This window comes from Halichoeres trimaculatus, unplaced genomic scaffold (genome assembly GCF_033239565.1).
Source record: "Halichoeres trimaculatus isolate MK-OKI-2021-1 unplaced genomic scaffold, fHalTri1.1 fHalTri1_scaffold_3, whole genome shotgun sequence".
NCBI classification, from domain to species: Eukaryota; Metazoa; Chordata; class Actinopteri; order Labriformes; family Labridae; genus Halichoeres; species Halichoeres trimaculatus.
The window spans coordinates 29,930,288-29,944,552 of NW_027437181.1; the positions used below are offsets into that span (position 1 = coordinate 29,930,288).

A 14,265-nucleotide genomic window follows, 5' to 3' on the forward strand; every position below is an offset into this window, starting at 1 on the left:
GCTTGCATCACCGTTTGCACTTTTGAAATAAGAATCGTTTGATAGAAATGGCGTCCATCTTTAAAAATGGCCGCCATCTTGAATTTTGGCGTGTCTAACGTTTTATTTCAAAAGAGTGACCCTAAGAGAGTATCTGTACCAAATTTCATGCTTGCATCACCATTTGAACGATTCTCTTGAAATTTTACAGTTATCTGCTCCACTAAAATAGCTGAAGGTTATTGAATAAAGCATAAAAATAAAACTTTGAGAGGCTTTGGATCAGGAAACATGGTGTGTGTAAAAGTAATACTATCACTAGGACACACACACAACCAACACTTCCCCATAGAAGTTAATGGACATATAAAGTGAACTTATACACGTTGTATCCTACACCACGTCAACAGTTCATCATAACAGTAGCTGAGAGGCACTCGGATATGATGTTAGATTGTTGCCTACAGCAGCATATTTTCTGGTGTTAGATCACTGATAAAGCTGCTGGTTTTGATGAGCCGGCTGTAAATACATGTAGACCTGCCTGACCATTTCCCCGTGAGGCCTCTGAGATCACTGATATACCCTTGTTCTCCAGGGGCCACACAGCCACTTGTACCTCCATACTTACATTTTCTATAAACTCACACACTCCTCCACACTCCCTCCTTTCACCCTGCTAACCTCCATTACCCCTCGATGCTGACAGAGAGCTTTTCCAGTCCGGGCCACAGAAAAGCCTCTCCTGCTGCCTCCCAAACGCTGACATGCTCAAAGACACACCCCGTCCCCTCCTCGCAGATTTTCACTGCACTCTCTCGGTGCTTGTATTGCTCTCCTCACGCCATCTCTGTGTCGTTCTGCTGCTCTCTTTCTGTCACCGTAATGAACTTGAAGTCTGTTTCCTGTGTGTGCTGGTGGCTGGTGTTGCTCTATAAAGTTGCTGTCAGCTTGGATCTGATGATCCAGGCAGCAAAGAGAGGGGAAAGAAAGAAGAGCCCACAGTTCCTTGCCAGCAGAACTGGAGAAACAGAAGCTCACTAGAGTAATCTTATTTATGCGGGCAGTTGATTTTCATTGTTCTCATTATAACTTCATTTGAACATCCACACAGGCTGGGTTCAAATTCAGTAGCTGTATCTTTGGAAGGACTGAGGCCATAAAAGATGGAGCATGAGTGAACTCCAAGGGCAAACAGAACTACAGTGGTCTGGTCTGCAGTGTGAAGCTTTCTGCTGTCTGTAAAAAGTTACTTACTGAGCATTTCCTGTTTGTGTCATGGAGCATCAATTCTTTACCTTAGCATTAGGTAACTACCTGGCTAACAAGCTTACAAGACAAACATCACATAACTTAAATTGTTGTTTTAAAGATAGTCTGAAATCTCCGTCCACACAGCAGTTACTACTAAAAGAGATAGAGTTTCAAAACACATGAAGTTGGCTGCAAAAGCCAAGGAAACTCCATAAACTCCCATGTTAAAACGTTTTAATCGCATAATTAAACAATTTACACCCTGTAACAAGAAAAAAACCCCAAAAACAAATCAAAAAGTCATTCCCCCTCAACTGGGGATCAAATCCTTTTAAAAAGCACACCTGTTGTTACTCAATCAAGGCTGACAGTTAAACATCAAATATGTATAAACTAGAAAAGCACTCAGAGAGCGCAGACCTCCACCAAGCATATTGTGATTCTCACGCAACACTTAAATCCTACTTTAATGTTATACTCCCTTTCAGCAGACTGTCTGCTACAATTTGGTGTTAGTTGCAGGTTTGTACAGTAATTTATTACCTGACTGTTGAAAATTATGATGACCCAGTACATATTTTATATTCCAGATCTAAGTATCCAGAATATTGCCAGGATCTGGATCGTACTTTTACATCTGTCAGAAATTATGGTGACCATGTCTTGTATTGTTTTGCAAAGCAATCAGACCATTTATGGTGGAGTTATATACACATATGGTGAAAACAGTCCTATCTCACAATGATAACGAATCCTTGAAAAAAAAATCCTGGATCCAGACAGGGATCTGGATCATCTCCAAAATTTTATCACTTCTTCCTTATTCTGTTTTTAACGTTTACTGAAAATTTCATCAAAATCTGTTAAGTACTTTTTGAGTTATGTTGTTTACAGACCAACAAACAGACAAACCATCCCAAAAACACAACCTCCTTGGCGGAGGTAATAAAGGTAAGCCTAAGGCCCTGTTTACACGACAACGTTTCATCTAAAAACGCTGAAACGATGTGAAAAAAATCTGTGTTTACACAAAAATGCAAAGGGAGTGAAGACGCTGTAGTAAGCATGCCAGGCCTGTAGTTAGCGTTTTCAAAAGTTTGTTTTTCAGAAACTTATTTTCACATTTCCTCGTAAACGCAAGGCTGAAATGCAACAAAACTTTTGCGTCTCACCCTAAACTGTTGTAGCGTAAACGGCTAAGTCTCAGGACCACCTCAGCTCCATCATCTGGTGACCACACAGTTTAAAGGGTCTATTTAAAAGCAAATGGGTGACATCACTGAAACTACTTTCATCTCTTATGCAGTCTTTGCTGAATCGCTGAATCGCTGCAGAATCGCTGCAGTCTTTGCTGAATCGCTGACATGACCATGCTGCGGCATGGTCATGTCTCGAAATTAATGGTTTCAATAAATTATGTCATTCTAAGGCCAAAAAATCTGTCTGTGATGGAGCCACTGTGATGTTAATGACTGCTTTGTGTACCGCATTAAGTGTCGGGCATTTTTGGTGTAGTCAAATTGTGAACACAAGGATTGCACCTTTTCCAAAACTTTATCCTGATTAATATGTAACTGTGATGACATCGTGTCAATCACAGGTAGCCAGGCCTTGATAGTCTAGTTTTTCCTCCACAGGTTAAAAAAAAGGACAAAGTCATTCTGTACTAGTCTTAAATCTATCAGCTCACACTGTGGGTAGAGGGTTTAAGATTTTTTTTTTTTTTTTTGTTAGAGGTAATGAAACAACCAAAAAGCACTCTCTAAGTACCAACCTGAGGTGTCATCCCCTGCTGGCCATTATAAAGAAAACAATAAAAGACATTTCTGTACAGGCTTTATTTCTTAAAGCCAGAGGCGACTCTCATCTCTTACAATCAGCGAATGGTTCCCTCACTCTTAGACCGGGTTTTGTGAGTCATTCCAGAGATACAGTGTGATGAAAGTCACTTTTGAGCAATTGTTTTTATGGTTTAATTTTTTTTTCACTTGGTCAGGGAGAGGCAGGTTACCCCCTTAAGCTGACTGAGCGTCTAAATGCAAGCCGGTATTGATCGTCCTTCCTCTGGCCTTTCACGCAGCCTTGCTGAGGACACATTAAACGTGTTTTAAGTCATTAAGAGCTCCAGGCCTCAAATCTCACCTGTCTAACTTAAAATATATCGACATATTGTGCTCCGACAAACTTTTTATTTTCTAAGATAGCCTTTAGCTGTGTACTGATGCCTTTAAATGCCTCTGTGTGCGAGTGTGAGTGTGTGTGTGTAGGCTGAGCCTGCGTGAGTGTTTGTTTATGTGTCTGTATCTCTACACGTTCTCTGTACTGTCCTGAACCCTGGGGAGCATGTGTCAGTGTATGGTTGTGTTGGTACACACAGAGACATTGAATCGCTGTGTGCTTCGTGTGTATGTGGGTGTGTTCCTCTGTGTGTGTGAGTACAGGGTGCAGGCTCGTCCTCTTGCTGCCCCGGGGGCTTGGAGCCCATTTCCTGTTGTGCAGTGTGATAAGTTTCCCTGTCAGATCCTCCCAGCACCACTATATTTCTGATAAGCTCCACTGCTAGTTTTCCCGACCTCTGGCACAGAGATCAATTTGAGATTGATTCAGAATGCCCTGCTGGGCCGAGCTGCAAGATCAATTTGAGATGGATTGTTCACGCCAGGGGGCCAATGACACGCAGTGCAGTGCTCACTTGCTTTCCCTCCTCTGCTTTCTTCACCCCTCACTCTCCTTGACTGTTGTTATTTCTCTCTTTGCTTTCTTCGCACCTTTCTACCCACTTCCCTTTCAATTGTTTCAAACTTATCCTTTTCTAACTGCAGCATCAATCCCCTATTTTGCTTCTTTTACTCCCTCTTCCACCTGTTTCCCTTACTTTCCACCCGCGTGGAGCAGTCAGTCGGGATAGAGATGACTTCATTAGCAGAGAGGCCAACCCCTGCAGAGTGATAAGGCTGCAGGACCAGAGAAGTAACTCATCTGACTCGGTAATGCACACCGCCTCAGAATATATGGATGCAAACCAACATGCACACACATCCAAACACACTCATCGGCTGGAAAATAGTTTTCAGTTTGTCAGTTAAGTCATCATGCTCACTTCTTACCTCCGTGCCCTGAGCTATTGGTGCCACCGCAGCTGACTCATGACCTTTCTCCACACAGCAGCGTGTATACAGAAACCGTATCACCCTCCTTCCACCCCTTTCTCTCTTTATCCAACCACCTCCTATCTCCTCTTGTTCTCTGCTGTCTTGAAAGCCTCAGCGGCGGTGCTGAAAATCAGCAGATGCACTCTCCATCCTTCTCTGCACACAGTGACCTTTTCCCCAGCAGTACATCCACCTCTGACTGCACTGACCTTTACCTACAGTACAGCCCCCGTCATCTCTGCCAGGAACGGACTGCAGACAGCACATCGCCTGTGCGTCCATGCGGGGAGAGAGCCGATAAAGGACAGAAGAAATGGCTGGACAGAAAAATAAAAAAGGCATTTAGAGCGTAAAGTGATGCTGGAGTGAAAGGGGAAGGTGCAGCTGATGAATAGATGGAGGGGAGTGTTTTTTTTTTTTAAGGTTGTTTGGGTACAAAGAAAAATGTTGCCCTGTCTGCTGTATTTTTCTTTCCAGTGGTGGTCAATGGCCTGTTTACTGAGGCTAGTGTGAAGATTAGGGATGCATGATATATCGTAGGGGCGGGCGGTATACTGGTTTCATCACCATCACCGGTATCATATGTTGCCACAAGAAGAGTTTTACATTTACATAATTACCGCGGTAAAGCATTGTTACACATGATTTAGTCCAAGTAGTGGTTAATCTATGTGGGAGGTTTATTTCTCCCGACGTGAGAAGAAACTTTTCTGCCACAGCCATTCTGAAAATACACAGCTTTAAAGTCAGTAGCACCGAGTCAGTGATGTGACGAAGTAAACATTTACTGGCGTGCAGAAAGCGAAACAGCTGGTGTGTGCATGATGACAGCTACCCTGTTTTGGACACAGGCTGTTCATTTGCTATAGTTAAGTGTCTATGGTCAAACCTCCAAACCTAAAATGTGATACAACCAATTTTTAACAAAAGTAGTGGCAACTAAATAAAGAGTTTGAAGAAAACTGAAGCCGTAGTTTGCAGACTAAGAGCTGCTACATTTTTTCACGAGCTTTGAACCCTGCGGATCAAACAATGGTGTGGCTAAATTACACATTTTTTTAGAGTCTAATGAGCTTCATAGCCTCATTTCATTAAAATGCTAATAAAAAATAAAAGTTTTGCCAAGCTTTGACAGAGTTTAGGCATAAATAGCCAGCCTGCTCTTATGAACAGACGGAGTTGCCGCTGTCATGTCAGCAGCAGCAGGTGTTTCAGCTGGTGGGAGGTACAACAAGCGGTGTGCTGGTTTGCTATAAGTTTGTTTTCACTTTTTGGACCAATAAAAATGTAGCTACAAAATGCCTTTGATAGACTCTTGTTCTGAGGATAAAGCACAACATCATTTTGTTCTGCCGGGACAGGTTGTTGTTTTTACTCCTTGTGAGTGATGATGATAAATATCTTAAATGATTCATGAACCCTACCTTGGATTGATAAAGCTGTAGACCAAGGTCCTCCCTTAAAAAGATTTAGTTTTTTTGGTTGCCATTCAGGTTCTGAGTGTGAACTACCCTCCTCTGTTCTTCAGTCAAACCACTGCCAGTAATCTAACAGTATCTCTGTGTTTGTCAGTTTGTTGTCCGAAAAACACAATAGCGGCAAAAAAAAACCTGTCAGCAAATTTTTATGTGTCATGCTACAGCTGTCTGTACTACTGCAGCCGTGTTTACAGGAATAAACACTCAGAAATCTTAAGTGCTTCATCAGATAACCTTACAGGCTTCAGAAAACATACAGAACATAAATATAGGAAAACTCATGGAACCTAAAACTAGTAATGTCAATTTCAACAAATTTATCGAAATCCAAAAATGTTATTAGTTAATTGCTCACCCTTTTCAATAAAATGCAAAAAAAAAAAAAATTCTTTAAGTATTCTTCATTCCTCGAACCCAGTTCAGTTTTTTTTAGTTTCACCAGTACAGTGCACTTTAAGCTTGAAATGGGACAAGCTTCTCTTCCAAAAGCACATTGTGGGCAAAGGCCTTTTTCTAACCCAGACATTTTAGGTAGGTAAGATGTTTACATTTATAACACAGAACAAAGTCAGAATCAGATTTTGAAAAAACTTCACTTTTTTACATGTTGGAAAAACGTGATATAATACCGTTATCACAATATGAAGGAATAATACCCTGATAAAAAACATGGGCCATATCGCACACCCCTAATATATCGGTATCAATATCAGTATCGGCCAATGTGTAAAAGTGGGCTGATATTTACTCATTAGCTGCTGGCCATTTTCAGAGCATCCTGAACAATCTTTCAAGACCCAAATTACGTTGTTTTCTATGACTATGTAAACACCAAAACTACCTAAGAAGAATGGAACCTCTTCTTTTATGTCTCTCTTCCTGGTTTTGATCCAAAAACAGAGAAAACATACTTTTTTGATCACGTTCAACTCGGGCGCTACATCCTTCGATCTTTTTCATGGTCATCATTTCTAATGATCACGCTGCCCTTTCTCTCTGAACTACTTTGACACATCATCTCAGGTTTTTTTTTTTTGGCCCAATATTGATATCAGTAAATATCAGTTATTGGCCATAACAGCAATATTAATATTGGATATCGGTATCAGCCAAAATTTTCAAATTGGTGCACCCCTAGTGAAGATGCTACATTCATACAATCAGTCAGATTTCTTTGCTCTCAGAAGAGGGCGTCCTGATCTAAAAGCACCTCTTGCCCACAGCTGGATATCACTGTTCAGCTCCTCCTTCTCTTGTTCATATAAACCAGTGATTTATAGATTTAAATAAAATCATTTGGGCCACACGGTGCTTTGGAGTTATGCTGGAATATGATTTATTTATTGACACAGGCCAAACAGCCCTTGATGACTTCTTTAAAAGCTCCTGTGAGGAACGTTCTGTGTGTGTGTGTGGATTCTGCTTCAGTGTCTTGCTGATATTTTGAGTAAATAATTGAACAATCAAAAGTAGATAAGTGTTTCTTTGTCCTTTGGCTGCTCAAACAATGCTTTACAGAGGAAGGTTATCTTGTACCCTGGTGTGTACTTCCCACAGAGACTAAATGGTTATTGTTGCTATCTCTGAGGAATGGAGGGCTCTTTGATCTGTGCTTATCAAGCTAAAAGATCTTGATTTTAGCATCATTACCAATCAAAATTTCTATTGAGCGCCCCCTATTGAGTTGTTTTTCCTCCCCCTGACTCAATATCCTTCTGAAAAAGTCCCTGTCTTCCTCAGTCAGAATTTTTAACTTGTGCTTCATGCTTGTTTTAAAGCAATCTGATTGGCAGCGTGGTGTCTGTCATGGCCTGAACAATATTGCTTATCCCAATAAAAACAGTGCACACAGGCCTATAACTCTCTTCACACTCCATTAAACTTCCTTTTACAAGGTGCAGACATAAGCAGAATGCTCTATGGGAGAAATGTGTGAGAAATTCATCACAGCAAACTGGAGTCTGCTGCTTTTCAATACACAACAAATGAACGAGCCGAACCAGATTCAGGCTGCAGTAAGTGATTTGGTTTTTTTCATCAGAACTTTGCCTTGTTGTCCATTATTAGCTGAACTTTATAACGTAGGAAAAACTACCCGATAAAAACTGTATTGACTTCTGGCCATGTCGGTTTGTCACTGTTTCTACCTTTTATACTTCAATCTAAGGTTTTACAAGCAGCAGCCCACTATTTTTCTCCATCAACAACAATTTTTATCTGTCAGTTTCTTGAGCAACGTGATCCCCTCCTTCTAAAAGATGCTTGTATTGTATCTGTCACTTCTGAGACATGATCAGGATGTCGTGTTCGTGTTCAGGTTGAGCTGTGGGTGGGTGTCACGGCAGCTTGCGCTCCTCCGTGTTGTGACAACTAGAGTAATGTTGAGGAGATATGACAGGCTGAAAGAGGTCGTTCATAAAAATGGGTGAACTTCAACATTTCTTTCTTGGCTGCAGATTGCTTCTGTTTGCCCTTTGCTTTTTCGCAGCTTGTGGTGGTTTTATAGATGTCAGCCAGCTGAGCCTCTGGCTAGAAACAAACATACAATCTGACAAAGCGAATGGCAAGTGTTACATGTGAACAAATGAGATGGGAGGTGATGTGACTAAAAATACAGCCAGAGCAAAAAACAAGAGATGGATAGTGGAGCACAACTTCCTTTACTGTGTCTGAAGCTATGGAGCAACATGTTTCCAACAACCAATACGTTTTTTTTTTTTAATCAATGGTATTGCAGTTCCTCTAGCCTACTTGCATAACCCATTTTCATCCACTCTCCTTTTCATCTTTGTAATATCTGCCATCAGACCAGCCTTTAAACTACGGCACACTGTGTATCACATGAAGCAGATCAGACATATTCACCAACTGCTCTGGCAACTGAACACTACTCGTCACGACATCTATCCTGCCCCCATTAGCCTCCCTGAGCCTATATGACAGATGGGGCTGCCTCATGGTTTCCATCCTAAATCAAACTCCTCTATGACCGGCCCTTCTGATAATTAAAACAGATGAGAGAATATTAAAAGGAATGAAGAGCATGGAAAAGCTGTCAAAAATACCAGGGACCAGATGCTCAGTAATCTCTGTCACTCCAAATTCAATGAGGTGCCCCCTATATCAAGATTCACCATGCAGTGAATAATAAACTGAGCACTGTGGTCAGTAAGACTCTGAAAGCTTCAACCTAGCAGAGAATCCTCTGTGATTTTGTCAAAGTTTCAGGAAAAGAGGGACATGATTTTTAACTTTTTAATCTAAGTTTGTTATCTTTCGCTTTCTGTTTCATTTAACCACTACAGCCATTACGCCAATTACTTACGCACACAACACACACCCACTTAAACATGCGTAACTCTCTTGGGTGCTTCTTCTGGCACCTGAGCCTCATCTTACATGCCACACAGCAGTGTTAGCTTTAGTAGTTGTGCACTGGAGCATACAGAGGCCACTGCTGCAGCAGCATCTGGGCTGTGAAATGCTCACCACTCTCTCAGCAACCTCCCCCCCCCCCCAATCCTTCAACAAGCTGGGGCTTGCCAAGCTGGAGGGGACCTGTAGCTGTCAGAAACCATCACCCGTATGATAGGTGATGACAAAAAACGTATGTTGTCTTGGTCGGGTTAAAGCAAAGGTTCTGAGGAAAGACACAGCAAAGACAAAAACACCTGCCAGACAACATGAAAAAAGAAAGTCTTCTTAAATAGAGCACGTCCATTGTTTGGCTAGTTTTAAAAGTTTTCTCTTCTGGCTAATCCAACTTTTAGCATTTGCATTTTTCAGTCTTGCAAGCAACCCACATGGTGTTGCATGGGCAGAGAGCATTGGTTTAGCATCTTACACACGAGTTGGAAAATTTGCTCAGAAACTAATCTAGGCCACAGGCAGTGGTGTTTGTTGGCTGGCTCTGTGGGAACAGTGGGAGGAGAGAAGAGACGGGTTAGACTGCTGCCAGCAGCACAGCGCAGGATTATCGGAGTCGGGGCACAGAGATTTTTGGTGTCAGTCTGGCCATGATTTACATTTGTGGATGTGGCTGTATAATAGATACTGTTTCTGGCATTTAGATTGGCTGGTCCTGAACTGAAATCTGGGACTTAAGGTAGGCACATTTAGAGGCTGCCTGCAAAGCCATTTTAAACACTTCTGCTGTTTGTATTGTGTGCACATGATCCGTGAGTCCATCCGTGAGCCACTCTGTGGATGGTGATGTTAAAATGTTGGTCTAGGTTGGCCAAACAAAGATAAACTACTTAAGTTTCCACTGACTTCCATAAACCCAAAGTCCCTAAAGGATGAACCCTTTTGGTGTTCCCCCTCAACAGACACGTTTTTATTTATTAATATTTCTCAGTGAATAATACGTACTGTCATAGTTTGGATAAACATCCATATTCTCCACAGGTTTACAAAAGTTTCATCTTGATTCGGGGTCAAAATTCTAATATCTGAATAGTTTGGTTTGGGGTAAAATTTGTGCAAATGACTTCTTGACATTTCAAAGAGCCCCAGTAGTCTCTTACATCACCCGTCTATTCTTTATTCAGAGTAATGAAGCCAGTTGTCAGCAGCAGCCATATCAAAAATGTTGATCCAAGAGGTGGGCTTTGAGCCTCCTTACTTACATCTATAGAGGGTATGTGTTTACATCACTTCCCCTCTGGGACACGCCCACTCCAGTTGGCTGAGTGGCAAAACAAATCTCTCTTAGCATCCCAGAGGGCGGCAGTAAACATGACGAGATGGAATATGAAAAATTGTGGAATATGACATGAATTTAAAGAGAGTTGGACTCGACATTGATTTGTTAAAGCTACCAAAGAACCAGGGGTCCATGAACATCGACATGTAGCCAGATATCATATCCTGACATTTATTTGAACCGGATTTCAATGCCAGGAAAACACCCATTGCAAAGCCTGAAAGCTACAAAAGCCTCAATTTGATTCGATTTACATAATACAGTGGATTGACCTAAGTAAATACACATATTATCTATTTGTACTTTTAGTATTTGACTTGGACCTGTGAGAAAACTGGGTTAGCCTCAGTTTAAGCTAGTTTACCAATCATGTCAAGCACAATGTTCATCACACAAAGACAAAAATGTTCCAGTTATGAAAAATCTAGCTGAATGAAAAATGCAAAAATTTAGAGATTTTGTAATCCAAGGAATGATTTCACTTAAAAATACAGCATAAATAAACTTTAAATGATACAAAATGGGAATCGCAAATCCAGCTATCGTTGCTTGGATTGTTTCTGAGAATTGCAGCAATCCATCAGTTTCTCTTCTCTTTGTCTTTTACAAGCCTGTTAAAAGATAGCCCTGATTGCTTTTCAAACGTGTTTGTTTAATTGTGCAGCAGCCCTCCCTCATTTTTTTGGTTTTGTTTAAGAGTTAAGATGGCATTTAAGCCAACGCTGCCACTCATCTCCCACTTTCTGCCACTCAGTGGGCGTAACCACTTGCTGTGACATCACGTGGATACCCTCTATAGGGGGCCACCATGTCAGTCAAATGAGCTGCACCTCTCATTTGACAAACTTGAGATCTTATCATCTTCGTAACCACTGAGTTAGAAAACATTCACCACCTGTACAGTGTGATGCAGTAGTCAATTTAGAGATTCAGACCAAAGCCCTTTTGAACTGGACTGCAAATATGTTTTATTATGCTGCAAAAGTCAGATTTAGGTTTTTTTGTTTCTTGGCTTGGTGTGCATAGAGCTTCCTGTCTTTCTGCAGCCAGCAGAAGTGGACTGTCAGTGAACTGCAACTTTTCTAAAACCAGATGTTGCCTCTTGGTGCTAATCAAAAGACTGTATATGGAATATAGGATATAGTGGATATAGCATCTAAAGTTAAAGTTAAGTGTTTTAGCCAACATATTGTTCATATTTGTTTTAAATAATCAATATTTCAATTGAATAAAACTGGCTTAAGTTCCCCACCCAACTTGACTCATCACGTACCGACCTCTTGGCTCTTTGTGGTGGCGCTAATGACATAAACAACGGTAACATGAAGTTAACTGGCTGAAAGAAAGAAACTGATGGTAGAAAATAGCACAATGCAGGGGTGAAAGAAGTGAAAACATGAACTTACTATGTTTTAAACCAAGAAAGTAGAAAAAAAAAACAGTTCCTGCTCTTAATGCTGGGATGGAAGTAAAGGAGGGACGTTCTCAGGTCAACAGAGAGATTTACATAACTTTACCTATGTGACATTTACGGCCCATGTTATTAACAACAGGAGGAATACAGTGTTATACAGATGACATACAGTGGTGCTCATGGCAGAAACTTAATTGGAGGCTAAGTACATTAATCCTGCTTTCACAGTATTTCATATGGATGTATTTTATAGGTTAGGTTTAAATTGAAATAATATTTTACAACACAATATTTTGATTATTGCCGTGTTATATCACGTTATTGTGGCATTACATATCATAACCTATTGTGTCACAACACAAATCAATTGAGAGCATAGCATTGTATCATATGTCATCCAACTACAGTCAACATCACTGAATGAGTCAATGATCTCATGACTGTTTTCACATGGTTAAATTTGTAAGTCTTTATAAACTCACAGTGAGGCAGGTTGGTTATGGACAGAGCTACCTTTGATAGACAAGTCACCATCACAGTTAACCAGAAAAAAAAGTCAGAGTAACACATATTTCACTAACCTGCAGAATATCATCACCTCTGGTTCCAAAAACCATGATAGCAACATTTAAAATAATAAAAAAAAAAAAAATTAAGGCTTTTCAAAGGATGCTCATGGACCAAATGGTGGTGTTATCTTTGTTAGGCCCATCTCTGATAGAGATATAATGGTGATAATTCAAAAGTGTAAGATTGTATGCTCAGCTAAGATAATGGTTATAGTCAACAATAGATGCCCAGCAGCAGCATCTTTGCTTTGTGAATATTAGCAAGCTGACGGATGCACTGTTCTTAAAATACCACCAAGCTCAAGTGCGGCCTCAAAGAGCTTGGTGGTGGATCACAGTTCTTTTCTGAAGTCGACAGGTTGGACAGGTTTTCAGCTTAGTTTAGTCACTGGATGCGTTTCTAAACCTGAAATGGCCACAGGGAGCTAAATTGTTCTGCTTTAAGTCCATGTCATCTCTGTGAAAAATCATGCTGGCCCAGGCTACATCAGGCCTGATACCTCAGGTGTGTTCTTCCATTTGTGGTTCATCATTGTGTGCCTGTGCGTGTGTGTTGGTGTGTGTAGTGTGACTAACCTCATTAATGCATGGCCGCACGCTGCTGAATAACACCATGGTGGAATGGGCAAATAAATAACATGTGGGGGTTTAAGGTTTTGGCAGAACTGGTCAGAGGGAGCAGGGGAGAGAGCACGCAGTGAGCTGGATTTACAGTTTTGAAGGACACTCTGATATTTATACCTTCACACAAGAATGAATGATTTGATGGAAATAACAGATGGACAGGAAATGAAGCCGCCAGTGATGAAAAACTGTATTTATCCTGGTGGTGGAAACATATGTGGAGTCCTGGTTAGGCAGGAGATGGAATAATGATGAGCTCTGCTAATTAATCAGGTCAAACAAGTTGGCATCAATATTATTACATCTGTTAATATTCATTTCCTATCCCAGTTTGCATTCCTAACCTATTTAGCATTTTTGTGTCCAAAGGTGGATGTCCCTTAACGTATTCTATTATAATTTATTATGTTTACCCAGGCTGCATTAATGTGGGTCATTTTTCTTTCACTATCTCCACTGTCAGCAGAAAAAGTATTGGTGCAGTATTCATTGCAACCATTTTTTACCCTTTTCACATCATTTGAAGTGGATCCAAGCCCAGTTTCTGATGAAAATCATACAGGTCCTTTTAAAAAAATATAGTCCTCTCTCTTTGCAGCATTTAATGATACTTCTACTAAAGTGTATCTGTTTTCCAAATTTTCATTAATGCATGAAGAACAACACAAGACAACACCAGAGGACCTCTACAGAACATATACGAGGAAGTGCACGGACACAGTTATCAGAATAAAGCTGAGATATAAGAGATATGCACACACTGGTACACACTCCTTTCAGTGGTTTATGCTCATTAGATGGGCTCAAGCCCACAGAGCTGCAGCAGGAGTAAGAGATGTAGTTAAAGCCTAGTCTTGGAGGTAAGAGTAATGAAGGCAGGAATTAATTTAAACAAGCCCACACACTGCCCCCCACCCCATATCACCTCCATACACACACACACACACACACAAACCCACACACACACACTCCGTTTACCAGCTATCTAAGCACACAATTAATGTTAGTGTAGCTCCACAGCGCTGTATTGAACCACTGGCAATAAACAGCAATCAGTTCCAATCATACGTGTGCACTACACCAACAGAAA

At 40.9% G+C, this 14,265-nt stretch overlaps 1 protein-coding gene across 2 annotated transcripts in view; it reads right to left on the minus strand.

Moving 5' to 3' along the window:
* LOC141788094 (heterogeneous nuclear ribonucleoprotein C) overlaps nucleotides 1-14,265 on the minus strand; it is a 62,210-nt gene that overhangs the window by 36,713 nt on the left and 11,232 nt on the right. The window lies entirely within an intron of this gene.